The 14,715-nt window shown below is 42.7% G+C and overlaps 2 pseudogenes; both read left to right on the forward strand.

Annotated features, from left to right (window-relative positions):
- The first annotated feature begins 5,953 nt into the window (after nucleotides 1-5,953).
- On the forward strand, nucleotides 5,954-8,670 carry LOC136495943 (protein trichome birefringence-like 6; annotated as a pseudogene).
- A 4,523-nt stretch (nucleotides 8,671-13,193) lies between these two features.
- On the forward strand, nucleotides 13,194-14,511 carry LOC136464446 (uncharacterized; annotated as a pseudogene).
- Nucleotides 14,512-14,715: the final 204 nt, after the last annotated feature.

Below are 14,715 nucleotides of genomic sequence, written 5' to 3' on the forward strand. Positions count from 1 at the left end.
CCCATGCGCGTAACCCAGCGAGTGGTGCCTGGGGTCACACCCGCCAAGTCCAACGCAACATCATGGACGGGGGGAACGATCCCCCACAGTTCGCTCGGGCTAGCCAGAACATTGCCACCGTGGCAATGCTTCTATGTGGCCTTCCCGAGCCGAAAGACCCCCAAGAACAGGTGATCCACTGGAACCTCTGGGCACTGGTGGAAACTGCCACTGTTCAATAGGCGGAGAGCTCCGCATCGCGACACTGACTCACGACCTCTCTCCCCACTAGGGGAGTAGGGACGCACCAGACGAATCGCTCCATCCGCTCACTGCTACGGCCATCGAGCATGGTGAAGTGGACTATGACGCCTAAGAGGGGGGGTGAATTAGGCAACTTAAAAATCTAACTCTAAACTATGGCCTCTTTTTCTAACCTTAGCAAAACATATGCAAAAGATAAACTATCTAAATGTGTAACTACGGTTTTGCTAATGTGTTGCTATCTCTACCGCAAAAGGAGTAATACAATCAATGTAAATGCGGAAGCTAAAGAGCAAGGTAGAGATATGCAAACTCCCGTCGACAACTCCGGTATTTTTACCGAGGTATCGAGAAGTGCTCAAGCTTCCCCCTAGTCCTTGTTGTAGCCCCTCGCAAGGAATCCCTCGCAAGGGCCAAGCTCCTGGTCAGGTAACTCTATGGATAGCCTCGGGCCTTCCCCACGCGCAAGTGGGTCTTCGACGTGCCTTCCGACAAGCCTCTCCTGGATGCTTCCCGCCGTCTTCACTATCAAGTTTCTGGCCAAAATGCCACGGGCCTTGTTCCCTCCGGTACATGGTGGCAGCCACACCACAAACGCGGTTGGTGTGATCTCGCAAGACTACAAGCCCCTCCGATGTACAACAATGGTGCGCGCAAGCACCGGGTAGTAAGAGGTATGCAAACCTCACTAAACACTAGGCCTAAACCTAGAGCAAGCATATAAGCGGTGGTCTAATCAATCTAAGCACTTCACAAAGCACCTACGCTAATCACCTAATACAACACTAAGCACTATGCAAGTGGAGATCACTAAAATGGTGTATCAACACCCTTGGTATGTTTTCTTAGCTCCACACATCTTATTTGGCCGGTTGGGGGTTGTATTTATAAGCCCCACTAAGAAAGTAGCCGTTAGGGATGAAATTCCACTTTTCTGCTACTGACCGGACGCTGATCACGTCCTGACCGGACGCGTCCGATTGTTCCGACTGTTGGAGCCACGATCCACTGATCGGACACTGCCAGCGTCCGGTCACATGCCACCGGACGCGTCTGGTCGCAAATTCGCCGCTCTGGAACCTCTCTGTACTCGATCGAATGTTGTTGTCCTACGTCCGGCCGGTTTGCCGCCAGCGTCCGGTCCAGCGTCCAGTCGCTACTGCTGTTGCTGAGCCTCCTGATCGGAGCTCCGATCGCTTTTCTCCAGCGTCCGGTCACCTTTGTGAGCTCGTTTCTTCGTGATCTTGCGTGCGGCTTGGTTCCTATCTTCATGCTTGGACTTTGCTTGATATCTTAGGTCTTCTCTTGTGCTCCTAAGGTCTTCTTTGAGGTGTTGATCATTAGATCACCATGTCACCTTTGTCCAAGTCACATCTTGCATCCTATTGAACTACAAAACAATCACTTGCAAATTCATTAGTCCAATTTAGTTGTGTTGGTCATCAAACACCAAAATCTAAAGTAAATGGGCCGAGGGTCCATTTTCCTTACATCTCCCCCTTTTAGTGATTGATGACAACACGACCAAAGCAAGCAAATAATAAAAAAATGAATTAAAAACCTATCTACTTGCTAGGATGCAATGCAAGGGGCGAGGTTATATGATGCTAAAAGATACTACTTGTAAGACTACATAAAAACTTATCTTGCCCTTGCAAATGTCCCTATGTGGTATTATGGATTTAAGCCTTGCTTTCTACAAATTCTCCCTATTACATATGCTAATCCATAATCCACTATCCTCCCTTTCTTGGACCATTATTACAAATTAATGCTTGCTTTTGGTCCTCTAAATTCTCCCCCTTTGAAATCAAACACCAAAAAGGAAGATATTAGTAGCACAAGGGAGGGTCAAACTTTGTGATCCTTTATGTGTAGAGTGGAATAGGTCACAAAATTTGACTCTCATATTATATAGATTATGCTCCCCCTAAATATATGCATACATATGGTAGAAGGCAAAGCATATGCATAATTGGCAAATTATTGCACAAGGAAATTTAGTCTATATAATGCATGGAGAAAGCATATAAATATAAAAATGAAATCAACATAATGATATCGGTTTAGAAATACCACATGTGAATAGGTGGTGGATATTTGAAGTATGATGCTTATCTTCGGGGACTCCATTTTCGTTGCAATGAGACTACTACACACATGATAAGCTTGAAAAGGTGTTAGTTTCAAAGTATCCAACTTGTAGAGTAACCTCCTCCTAAATTTGTGCACACAAGTGTGGAATACTTGTAGGAAACATGCACATTGATTTTAGAAAAAAAAACCACTTGAAAGATGACATCATATGAATGTGAGAGTCATTTTCGAAGGTGATATCGGGGAGAGATTATCTACAATTTGGACTTTAGCACATATTAGATGAACAATTGTAAGACAAGCTATGTGCCATGCTCCTAAACAATTTTAAACCATGTAGGATTGCTCCAAGGAATAAGAATGAAACCGAGCAAGCCTACCATGTGAAATACCTAGTGTATGCATGACAAAATATATAAGAATGCAAATGCAAACCTAGGCATGAAGAGTAACTAGATGCTAAAAGATACCAATTGTAGGAAAAATCAAATCTAATACCAATTGAAATAAATTGAATCTAGTTACCTAAATGGGAAGGGGAATTTGGGTCCATAGTATTCACTAACCCACTTAGCAATGTCTTTGTCCATCACGATGCACCCCATGAAATGCATCCACACTTTGCCAAGTCTCCAAATTCCTGAAGTCCATAGGACTTCTCACTTCCCTTTTGGGATCCAAACCTTCTTGGTGCTCTTCATGTTGGAAATAATTTCCTTTGGCACCCAAAAGCGTTTGGCCCCATTGTTGGCTTGCTTCTTCACCTTGATGGCCACCATCTTGTCATTTTTCTTCTTCTTCAAGAGATAAGGTGTGGAGGCCTTCTTGTCCACCTTGTTGGTGTAGGTGTTGGAGAGCTTCCTTGTTTGCTTCTTCTCTTTCTTCTTTGCTCCTCCCCCATTCTTCACCTTGCACTCATAGGACTTGTGACCTTCCTTGTGGCACACGTAGTAAACCACGGTTTGTCCTTCATCAAGCTTCTTTACTCCCTTGACGGTGTTATCTTGATGAAGTTGGGCTTGCTTCGCCTTGCCTTTCACTTGAGTCAAGTCCTTGGTGAGGCGAGCTACTTCTTGCTTGAGTTGCTTATTCTCCTTTACAACCTCTTCTCTGCATGTATCTACAACAACTTTCTCAACACAAACTTGGTTGCACAAAGGTGAGTCTAAACATAAATCATTATAAGAAGTAGAGGCATCCTTTTTAGACATGTTAGAACTTTTCCTTTTAGATGCCTTAGTGGGAGTTGTACTAACGGCTTCAAGATTAGCTACTTTATTAGTTAGCTCCTCACAATGTTTGCACATGGTTTCCATTTTAGCAAGCAAACTTTTATATGCATCTTGTGAGCTAGCTAACTTTTCTTTTCATTTTTCATTTTTCTTTATAAGTTGCTCATCATTGATTGTGCATGCATTTGTTGTTGCACTAGCCTCAAGTTGCTCAATTTTAGTAGATAGTTGAACATTAAGATTAGCAAAATTGTCATATTGTTCAAGCAAAGTTTTGTATGCTTCTTGTGAACTATATAGCTTTTCTTTTATTTTCCTAAGCTTCTTTTGCTGACTAGTGCAAACTTTAGCATAATTAAGGTTTTGTTGCACAATTTCTTCATAAGAAGGCATATCATCATCACTATCACTCTCACTAGAGGATGAGCTTTCGTTACCTCGTGCCATAAGGCACACACGAGAAGAGCTTGATGATGAGTGCTTGCGCCCTCGCCTCTTGTGATGGTGTTCTTCTTCACTTGAAGAACCATCCCATGTCCTTATTGATGTGAGGGCTTATTTCTTGCATGCCTTCTTCTTTTTCTTAGGTGTGGGCTTATTTGGACAAGCTTCCACAAAGTGCCCTAGCTCGACGCATCCATAGCATCCTCTCTTTCTTTGCTCATTTCTTTGATTTGTGAAAATGAGATCTTGGATTTGGATGGGCACACCCTTGACATTGAGCTTTTGGATCATCTTCTCCACCTTGTTGATTAGTTTAATTGATTCTTCATCAAGGTCGGAGGTGGAGGAGGGAGATTGATCATCATCACTTGAGTCTTCATCATTATCATCATCCTCATCTTCTTCTCCATCTTCACTTGAGGAGCTTGAGCTTGTCTCAACTTGCTTGCCCTTCATCTTCTTTTTCTCGCCACATGCGAGAGCTTTGCCTTTGCTTGATGAAGAGGCTTCTTCTTGACCCATCTTGTGTGACATTTCAAATGCCACGCTCTTGCCAATGACTATGGGCAGGGTCATGGTGCTCAAGTTCTCCATATTATGAAGGATGGTGATGATGCTTGCATATTTCTTTTGTGGTAGCACGGAGATGATCTTCCTTACGATGTCCGCATCATCTAGCTTTGTTAGTCCTATTGAATGGAGCTCATTGATAATTAGATTCAAACGAGAATACATATCACGAACAAACTCATCATCATTCATTGTAAAGGAATCATAATTTTGTTTAGCTAGACAATGTTTTTGCTCACGAACATTAGATGTGCCGTCATGGAGCTCTTGAAGTTTTAACCAAATTTCATGTGCCATATTTAAAGTGAACACTTGGTTAAACACATCCATACTAAAAGATTCAAACAAGCAATTTTAGCTCTAGCATTGAAGTGCATTTCTTTTTCATCACTCTTTGTGGGTTTTTTGGGATTCTTAATGGGTAAGAGGATGGAGGCTGTTGGATTTTAATTCTATAGTGCAAAAAAATTCATATGTTGAAACTGCATAAAACACATGCAGCCTGTTCGCTTGCTCATATACGATTGTGGATTATAAGCTGAAACAGTATTTTTTTTCTCACACTAAATTAGCCATGGTTGTTGAGTAGAGAGACTCTTTATCCACTACATCAGCCACGGCAGCTTTTGCAGCTAAACAAAGCTTCAGGGCGAATGAATTAAGCTTCACGGCAACTCATGCTACAGTGTTTGGGAGGAGGTGAAGAGCTTCGCAAATCGCAACTGTTGTGGCTGCAGCCTTAAGTGCAGCGTTAAATTGCATTCTTACTGTTGTGAATTGCGACTAGCTCCTGGGGAAAATATTGCTCAATTATTTAACGAACACATAGGCCATGTTTGTTTCTCTTATAAACCATATTTTTCAGCTTATTTTTTTAACTGAAACAGTATTTTTCTCTCACAACAAATCAGCTGGAATAATGTTTCGGTTTGTTTTTTCAGCGAAGCGAACGGGGCAGAAGCGACGAGTTAGGCTTTGTTCCTCCTAAAAGTTTACACCCTATCACATTAAATATTTGAACACATACATATAGTATTAAATATAGACTAAAAATTAACTAATTACATAGGTTGCGACTACTTTGTGAGACGAATCTTTTAAGCCTAATTAGTCCATGATTTGACAATAAAATGCTACAATAACACATGTACTGATGACGAATTAATTAGACTTAATAAATCCGTCTCATGATTTATTGACGGATTTTGTAATACGACACCCACGTGACATTCGATATGACACCTCCGAGACTATAGATCTCCGAAACTCAACAAGGCCTTGCTTTCTGTCACATATCCTTCCTGTCGTATGAACTGATCATGCTAACTCGCCAGCCGCCAGCGCAGCACCACAGGTCCAGAAGCTCCCGTTCATCTGCCGTCACCGCAAGATCCACAGGCTCACGGCTCACTTCGGTCGCTCGCCAAGGCCCAAGAGTCGCCATTGCCGTGCAAGTGCAAGCAACTGCTTCCCCGTCCTGCTGTCCCCCAACCTTCCCAGCCGCCCGCAGTCCCGACCAATGGAGAGGCAGAGGAGCCCCTCCACCTGCTCCAGGTCGTACCACTGCCACCACCTGCTGAGCCCAAAGAGGCTCCTCCTCGTCTCCTTGGCCTCCTTATCCCTCCTCTTCTCCTTTCTCTTGTCCTTCCACCATGGCCGCCCGCTCCGCCTTCCCATCGCGTTCGCCACAGCCCCAGCGCCGGTTCTCATTGGTGGTGGGGGTTACTGGGGCGACCCAGCGGCGGTGGAGGTTGAAGAAGCGGTTCTCGGGCTCGGGAGAGAGGATTCGGTCACGGGGGGAGCCCGCCCCGCTGTTCCCGGAGACTTGTCGGTGCAGGAAGCTGTTACTCCAAGACCAAGAGGGAATGGCACAGCACCCTCGAACGGTGAGGTTTTCAAAGGGCAAAAGATCGTGGATGCTGGAAACCACCTCTTTTGGTTTTGGAGGCTTGGATTCGGCGGTGGAGGTGAAAGAAGCTGCTCCTGAAGGTGGTGGTGGTGAGAGGATGCCAAAAGATTCGATTTCAGAGGGACCAATCTTAGCAGAAGGCAAGAATCTTAGCAAAGAAACTCTTGGTTTGGCAACTGCATCAGCAGAGAAATTGGAGGGAACGGGGTCTGCGGGAGCTGTCAATTTCTCCATACAAGCTTCAGTTCCCGCAAAGGGGCCGAGAGACGAATTATTGCAGGATGGACATGTTGACGGTAGTCCTAATTCCTCTGTGCATGGAGCTTATGCTTCTGAACAAGGGGAACGATGGGAAAGCTCAGATCATTCAACAGTGAGGTACAAAGCAGCTCCAGCTCCAGTCAATCCAACTAAACAAGACCCTAATCTGAATCCAGAAATTCCTGCGAGCAAAATTGATTTTGGGCAAAGCAATGCTGTAAAGTGTGACGTTTCTGACGGGAGTTGGGTGTTCGACGAGAGCTATCCCCTCTATGCGAGCAATGCGTGCCCATTTATAGATGAAGGATTCAGCTGTGAAGCTAATGGGAGAATGGACCAGGGCTATATGAAGCTGAGGTGGCAACCTAAGCATTGCAGCATTCCAAGGTGTTGTTGCATTAGGGTATTTTTCTTGCTTCTTTGGTTGCTTATTAGGAATTTAAGTAGTACTAGAAGTTTGCCATTCACTAACTTATGTGATAATTTTAGGTTTGATGCTAGGAAATTGCTTGAGATGCTGCGAGGAAAGCGACTAGTGTTTGTCGGAGATTCCATTAACAGGAACCGATGGGAATCCATGATGTGCTTGCTGAGTATGGAAATCTCAGATCCTGCAAGGATTCATGAAACTCGTGGCCGCAAGATTAAGAAACAGAAAGGATATTACAACTTCGAGTTCTTGGTTCGTATGCTCTGTAGCTGATGCGGAACTAGTCTGCTCAGTGTCTAGACTAGTGCATAATAGCCATCTTGGTGTCATTGTTGCAGGACTATAATTGCAGTGTGGAGTATCATGCCACACATTTCTTGGTGCATGAAACCAAGGCAAGAATGGGCCAGAAGGGCACAATGACGCTACGGATCGATACCATAGATCGGAGCTCATCAGGATGGAAAGGTGCTGATGTGCTTGTGTTCAACTCTGTTCATTGGTGGTCACGTCACAAAACAAATGATGGGTGAGGGTTGACTAATGTGAAGCAATGAATATAGTTCTTGATCAAAATGAAATAAAATGCATTCTTCAATATTCTTGTTTCCTGTAACCTTGCAGAGAAACCCTAGCACCTGATGATTACATATCTGTTGTAGAGTGAATTTCTATCAAGAAGGAGATCATGTTCATCCATATCTTGATGCCTCCACTGCTTTCCAAAGAGTACTAATGACGTGGGCATCGTGGGTCGACCACTACATCAATCCACGGCAAACTCGAGTGTTCTTTAGAAGCACATCCCCATCGCATTTCAGGTTTGCTCTTCTACTGTTCAATCTGACAGGAACAACTTGAGAATTGTTGCTGTCTCCTTTATGGAGCATTTGGTTGTAAGATTTACCATTGATTTCAGCGAAGGAGAGTGGAATTTAGGGGGACACTGCAGAGAGAGCACACTAGGCCCTAATGACAGACGTGTATGGCCAATGCCTGAGATAAACGTGATGCTGGAACAAGTCTCAAAGCAAATGAAGAATCCTGTGACAATTCTGAACATCACTGATCTATCCAGGCTAAGAATGGATGGTCACCCATCTGTTTATCGACGGAAGGGAGTAGATTTAACAGCTTCGAGTGCCCAGGACTGCAGCCATTGGTGCCTTCCTAGAGTCCCAGACACATGGAATGAGCTGCTGTTCTACCATCTAGTGTCCTCACGAGAATAGGATGCAGTAACAAGGTGGTGACCACTGTCTTTTTCCTTTTCTGGATAAGCCCTTATATGTTTTTTCCTCGGTAAATGTTAAGTTGATTCACTGATTGTGAAAAGATAGCAATTGGTCAGATATTCAGATGTCAGTTGTAATTGTAAATGTAAGTTTATTCATTGACTGTAAAAAGAGAGCAGTTGGTTGGATGCCATATAGAATTCAGAGATTCATTGACTGTAAAAAGAGTGCAATTGGTTGGATGCCTTTTAGAATTCAGAGGTTTGTTACAACGTTCATGATCCTCTCCTCTCTTCTCTTTAAGTACTCTATCATATACTAGTATATTGTCCGTGCTAACGCTACAGTGATATCAGGTAATACAAATCAAATTACTAAATGTGCTATATATGTTTTGCTACTCAAACATGGAATGAGATTGACTTATGATTCAAAAAATGATACGAAGACACACAAAAAAAGTCAAGCCAAGCCTCATAACTATCCAAGCATGTAGACAGACTCAGAGATAGAAGCTCGAGATGCTAAGCTAGAGATGCCAAGCTTGGACAAGGTCGTTTACAGGCATGTTTCATAGAGGATTTAAACAGCAACAACATCTTTTGTTTCACAGACTTGGGAAACCAAGGCAATGATCCCAAATATACAGGAAAGCAGATCTTTGAGAAACCATGCTTAGGAGTCGGAATTGTTTGACAATGGATTAAAGGCCACCTGGTCACCACAATCCAAGTTATCTCCATAGTAGCAGGACAATCATAGTAGCACCAAAGCCAGGATATCTCTTGGACAAGTGTCATTCTTGGTGGGGTTTCCAATTATCACAAAAAACATCATGGGCAGATGGTTGCTTCCTCCAAATAGTTGCTTCAAATGCTAGGGTGGCATTCAGTTCCAGTAACTCTGGGTGGTTCAACGTATCCTGTTTGAAACTCTTACTGATGATACCATAGTTGTAGTTCCTGGGTAACATAAACAAGCAAATTCAAAAATCGTCAATCACATAACCTGCTGAACTCTTAACTGAAACTATCTTTGCTACTGCTACTGTGCAATCCAGTGATCCAACAACATAACTTCTATACCTAAAGAGATATATATTCAAAGATATACGTGTAAGATGGAGGTAGAAAGATGGAGAGCTAGACTGTCAAGGAAAAAGAAGCCAATAGCAGATAAATGGTGTTCGGTTTTTCACCAGGCATTGCACACTTAGTTGTTCTAGCTGCGTATGCAGCACTTTGTATGATCAAAATCAAATGATGTACACTACTACTGGAAACTATGAGTTTCCCTACGGTTTTTGTTGTTCCCTAGGGTTTTCTATCAGTCCTAGGAAATTATCTGTCTCCCTAGGGGTCCTTTTCAAAACTGTATAGAATCTGGGAAATGGTATTTCCCTAGGAACATGATTTCGTCGGGAGCAGGAAGAGCAGTGGTCCTTCAGCAAGCCACGTCATCGCCAGTGTGGAACCTTTCCCTAGCAGGTGGATAGAAAATCCTAGGGAATCAAATCAGAACCCTAATAATGTTTAGGGCGCCACTTTCTCCCGCCGCAGCCCAATGTTCAGGGCGCCATTTCTCCCACGTCAATTTCTCCCTGCCTCCATCTACTCGCCTGGACGCTCGTCTTCTCTTCTCCCGTCGAAGCACGGAAGCCGGCCGCCAGCCCCAGCGCCCCACCGCCTGCCCGCCCAGCGCCCAGCCGCCCGCCCGCCCCCAGCGGCCGCACGGAAGCCGCCGCCCTTCCTGCCCAACCTCGCCCCCTACTCAGCACCCAAGCTGCCCCCTCACATCTCCACCTTAGGCCCTCCCCATCCCAAGCCTCCACTCTAATCACCCATTCACGATCTGCTGCCTCCCATTCCCTCCCTCCATGTCCTGTTCTTTAGATCTAGGGAAGCAAAGGATGGATTGACAAATAAGGTAAGGTATATTCTTGGGATTCCTAGTACATTCTTGTGTGGATAGTAGTAAGAAGATTGACAAACAATTGATAGGGATGTATTATTTTCAGGTCCTCCCATTCCATAGTCGAGGCACCCTTCTATTGCTTGGTCTCCTATAGCCAAGGAGGAGCCAACGAGGAGGGGCGGCGTTGCTTGAGCTCTGCTGTGAAGAAGGAAGGCACCACATGTTCACATCTACATAGGAGGGCAAGGGAGCCTAACTTTTAGTTGTGCACAAAACGAGGGCAAGGGAGCACCACATCTGTAGAAAGAAGGCTTCACGGTCTGCTTGTCACTCCTGAACAAAGGATTTCAGGTGAGAAGGAAATTTCCCTTTTCTTGGTCCTTTTTGTATTGTTAATTAAGTCAAATCAGAATTGGCATGTCTAAATTAATTTATACACTCTGTTCATTTCTGAAAATTAGAAATTAAAAAGCTTAGCACTATGATAATTTTGGTGCTGCAACCTATTAGGTGAATATTCTTTTTAAGTGACTTGGCTACTGGGTTTAGAGAATAGTGTAGCTCATCTGATACAATCTAGAAATTTGCTGAGTGTTTCCTACAGTTTAGCATCTCCCTAATTTTGTTACTAGTAATCAGTATATGTTCTATATAAACTCGTTTGCCTATTAGTCTTACAAGACATGTATCATGTGAACAATTACTTGCAAATTTTCTGTTTCAGTTCATTGTCACAATAATAGCCATGTCGATAGAAGACCGTAGTTGGATGTATGAAGGCTAAAATGACAATGGTTGTCATTCCTTGGATTGGGTGCGAAATACAAATGCTTTCCTAGACCAGGCTTTCAATTGTGTTTCTAATTCTGAAAAACTTGGAGTAGTTTGTCCGTGTTCAGATTGTCGCAATAGAGTTAGACGGAGAAGAGCCGTCATGGGCATGCATTTGTGTAAAAGAGGATTTATGCCTGGCTATACTATATGGACTGAACATGGTCAGCAACCTATTAGTCAGCCTACAATAGAGTATGCGTACGATACTGCCGATGGTTTAGATCAAATGTTAGCTGATTTTGAAGGATGCCTTGTTGAGGAGATCACTCACTTAACATCATAATACTTACCTGATCTCATATCTAGCTCCCAAAATCGGCCACAACGTTATGCTCATAATGCTGATCCATCTGATTCTACCCTTAGTTTGTTCCAAGGGCGTGGATGGAAGAGTGGTAGAGGAACAACAAGGTTTCTAACTGTTGAAGAGTATAAGCAATGATTTATATCTTCGCAAACTTGACTGAAATAGATGAATATGTTCAGTGAGTACACCAATTTAATAAACCAGCTAATACCATTTATCATTACAATAATTCATGCTTTTGTGTCCCATAGAAAATTTGAACGAGAACAATGGAAGCGTGCAAGACCACCAAGCCAGAGACAATTAGACAATTTAAGGATTAATGGGTCTGGCCATGGCAAACCAAATTTGCTTGAATGGTTTAGAAACATGGTACTAGCTAATTGACCAATTTCTGTGTAGTTTTATACAGTCATGTAAAATCTGGATGCACTTTAATTTTTAATTGTAACATTGCAGTGTGACATGGATGCAAGCATACCTAGTGAATTGTGCCGTTTATCATGTGGATGTGGCCTCAAAGTGAAGTCGTATGATATTTATGAAGTTAATGGGTACATATTTAGATCTGAAAAGTATAAAAATCTAGAGGGAACCTAGCTACCACCAACATCGGGGTGCTTGCTATTGGTGTTGATGATGGGAGCAATAATGAGCTTGAGTATTATGATAGTATCAAAGACATTATTGAGTTAAAGTTTGACGGTGGTAGTGATTTCAGCCTTGTTTTATTTGAGTGTCATTGGTTCCACCCAACTAATGGAGTGAGGCACTTGGATAGACTTGGACTAGTAGAAGTTGCCCATGAATCATGTAATCCAGCAAATGAGCCTTTTGTTCTTGCTAGCCAAGTAAAGCAGGTTTATTATCTTCCATATCTATGTAAATCTGATTCGAACCTCAATGGGTGGTGGGTTGCATACAAGGTCAGCCCAGTTGTGAACTTGTCCATTCCTTCAATGGATGAGTACGATGATGAAGACCCACCATGTACAGATACCTTCTAGGAAGATGGTCTAGAGGGAGAATTTGTCATAGACATTGGAATAGGTTTAGATAATATCATAATAAGTGATGGCTTTGATGAGATTAATGATCCAAATGAAATTTCTATGCTGGTCAAACAACAAAATGATGTGACTGGAGAGAATGAACTTCCAATTGCGAGGCTGTGCAGATCTTCCCCCAACCATCCCCAATGAGCAAGATCACCCATTAATTGAGCCACAAGGAAAATCGTGAGTTTCTCAAATTTACACTGTGACTTTCATGCAAATGTGCACTCAAACGACGTGTTAATTGAATTGTTGGTTAATATATAAAGGCACTGGACTGGAGGGGAGGGAAGGACTCCGTCAAGTGTGTTGACATGTCTACTAAAGACCTATCATCCTGGTTTGGTTGAGTAAAGAGGCAAGACTGTGGTTGCATCAACATGGAGGCATTATGAAGCATCAAAAGACTCATCTGGAAAATCTGTTGCTGATTCTGTTTGTGAAGGTTTTTGGATAAATTCTACAACTTAACTCTAGTTCTGTACAAATATCACTGTTGTTCCTTACTAATAGTATGTTCATTTTGTGCTTATAATTACTAATTTTACAGCAAAGATTTAGATTCAATCAAACCAAAGAAGTAGAATCAAGAGAATATGTTGGACCTTGTTGCTCAGTCCTCCTAGGGAGCATCATATTATTATGCAAGAATCACTGCAACAATGAAACATTTTCGCGAAGTGGAGAGAACTATTTGTGACAAGATTGCTGGACATTTCTATTTGATGCGGGAGGAGTATGCTGCACGATGCCCAACTTGGTGTAAACAAGCTTGTTGGGATGTTCTGGCCACAGAGCGGAGCAGTCCAGAATTCAAGCAAAGATCAGAGACAAATCGTGCAAATCGCTATAGCCGTAAGTTTAAACCGCATAAAGGAGGGTCCAAGTCTATTGCAACAATAAGGGATAAATTGGTTAGTGTCCAATTACTAAAATTCTGCTGTGTACTTTTTTGCAGTAACACAATTAAATTCAAATTCTTGTTATTGTTGTAGTCAAAGAAATTAGGAAGACAAGTATGCGAGATAGAGGCATGGGTCCATACTCATAGAGGTTCAAATTCTGAAGATATTACTTCGCTCAACACAGAAGAGGCAATTGCATGCTTGCTAAGTGGGATATGAATGTCTAAAGTGCCAACTACTTATTCTGTACATGACCTGAAATTAAAGTATAGAGTTGATGAATGGTTTCTGTACAGCTACACATATTACTTTGAATGCACGTTTTTTATACATGGTTTCTGTACAGCAAGAAATTTTAAACAATTTTAGCTGGATTTTAACAGTATGTTTTCAGTACATATGAATTGCTGAATGTTGTAAATTGTAGACTTGTTATATGTTTTGGTACATGGTTTCTATACAGCAAGAAATTTTAAACAATTTTAGCTAGATTTTAACAGTATGTTTTCAGTATATATGAATTGCTGAATGCAGTAAATTGTAAACTTCTTATATGCTTTGAACAAAAATAGGATTATCTTTGTTAGAAAAAAAGTCAAAGAATTCAACTCTTTTGCTGATCTCTCTTTCTCTGTCAAATTCACACATTATTTTATTTATCTAGCAGGAGAAATACAAAGCTAAGGCCCTTGAATTAAATGGACTAGATTTTGATTGGTTGCACTCTCCTGTTGATGCTAGAGCTCTTTATGAATGCTCTTGTGGCCGCCCACATGGAAAATGGGCTACATTTAATGGGATGGTCAATGGCAAAGAAGTCCTCCCGGACTTAAGGAGAAGCCGTGAATCTGCAATGGCTTCTAGACGTCAATGCCAAGAGGAAGATAAGCAATTAAGGAGGGAAGCTCATGATTGTCGTTTAGACAAGGAATATGCCCAAAATATGATAGAGTGGAGTAGAATTGTTGGGTTCATAAACCCAGGGTCCCTCATGGACCGACTTCCTAGCAAAGGCTTGACCCAGCAGACGACGTTGCGAACGACGTGCAACTTCTGGGCTGGCCTAAAAACCTAACAACAGGACAGAAGGGCGAATCAGCCTTCGATCGGAAGGCCTGGCCAAAAGAGGAACAGCGCCCGCTTCCAAATCTGACCCACCTCTCTGACCGGAAGGCCTCGGTTCTGACTTCGGCCTCTCTTCGACCAGGGAATGCACCGAACTCCTACTTATAGCTCTTCTCCGACTAGCGCAGTCGGAGCCAATTGGGACCAACCGACC

The sequence above is a fragment of the Miscanthus floridulus genome, chromosome 1, assembly GCF_019320115.1.
Source record: "Miscanthus floridulus cultivar M001 chromosome 1, ASM1932011v1, whole genome shotgun sequence".
NCBI classification, from domain to species: domain Eukaryota; kingdom Viridiplantae; phylum Streptophyta; class Magnoliopsida; order Poales; family Poaceae; genus Miscanthus; species Miscanthus floridulus.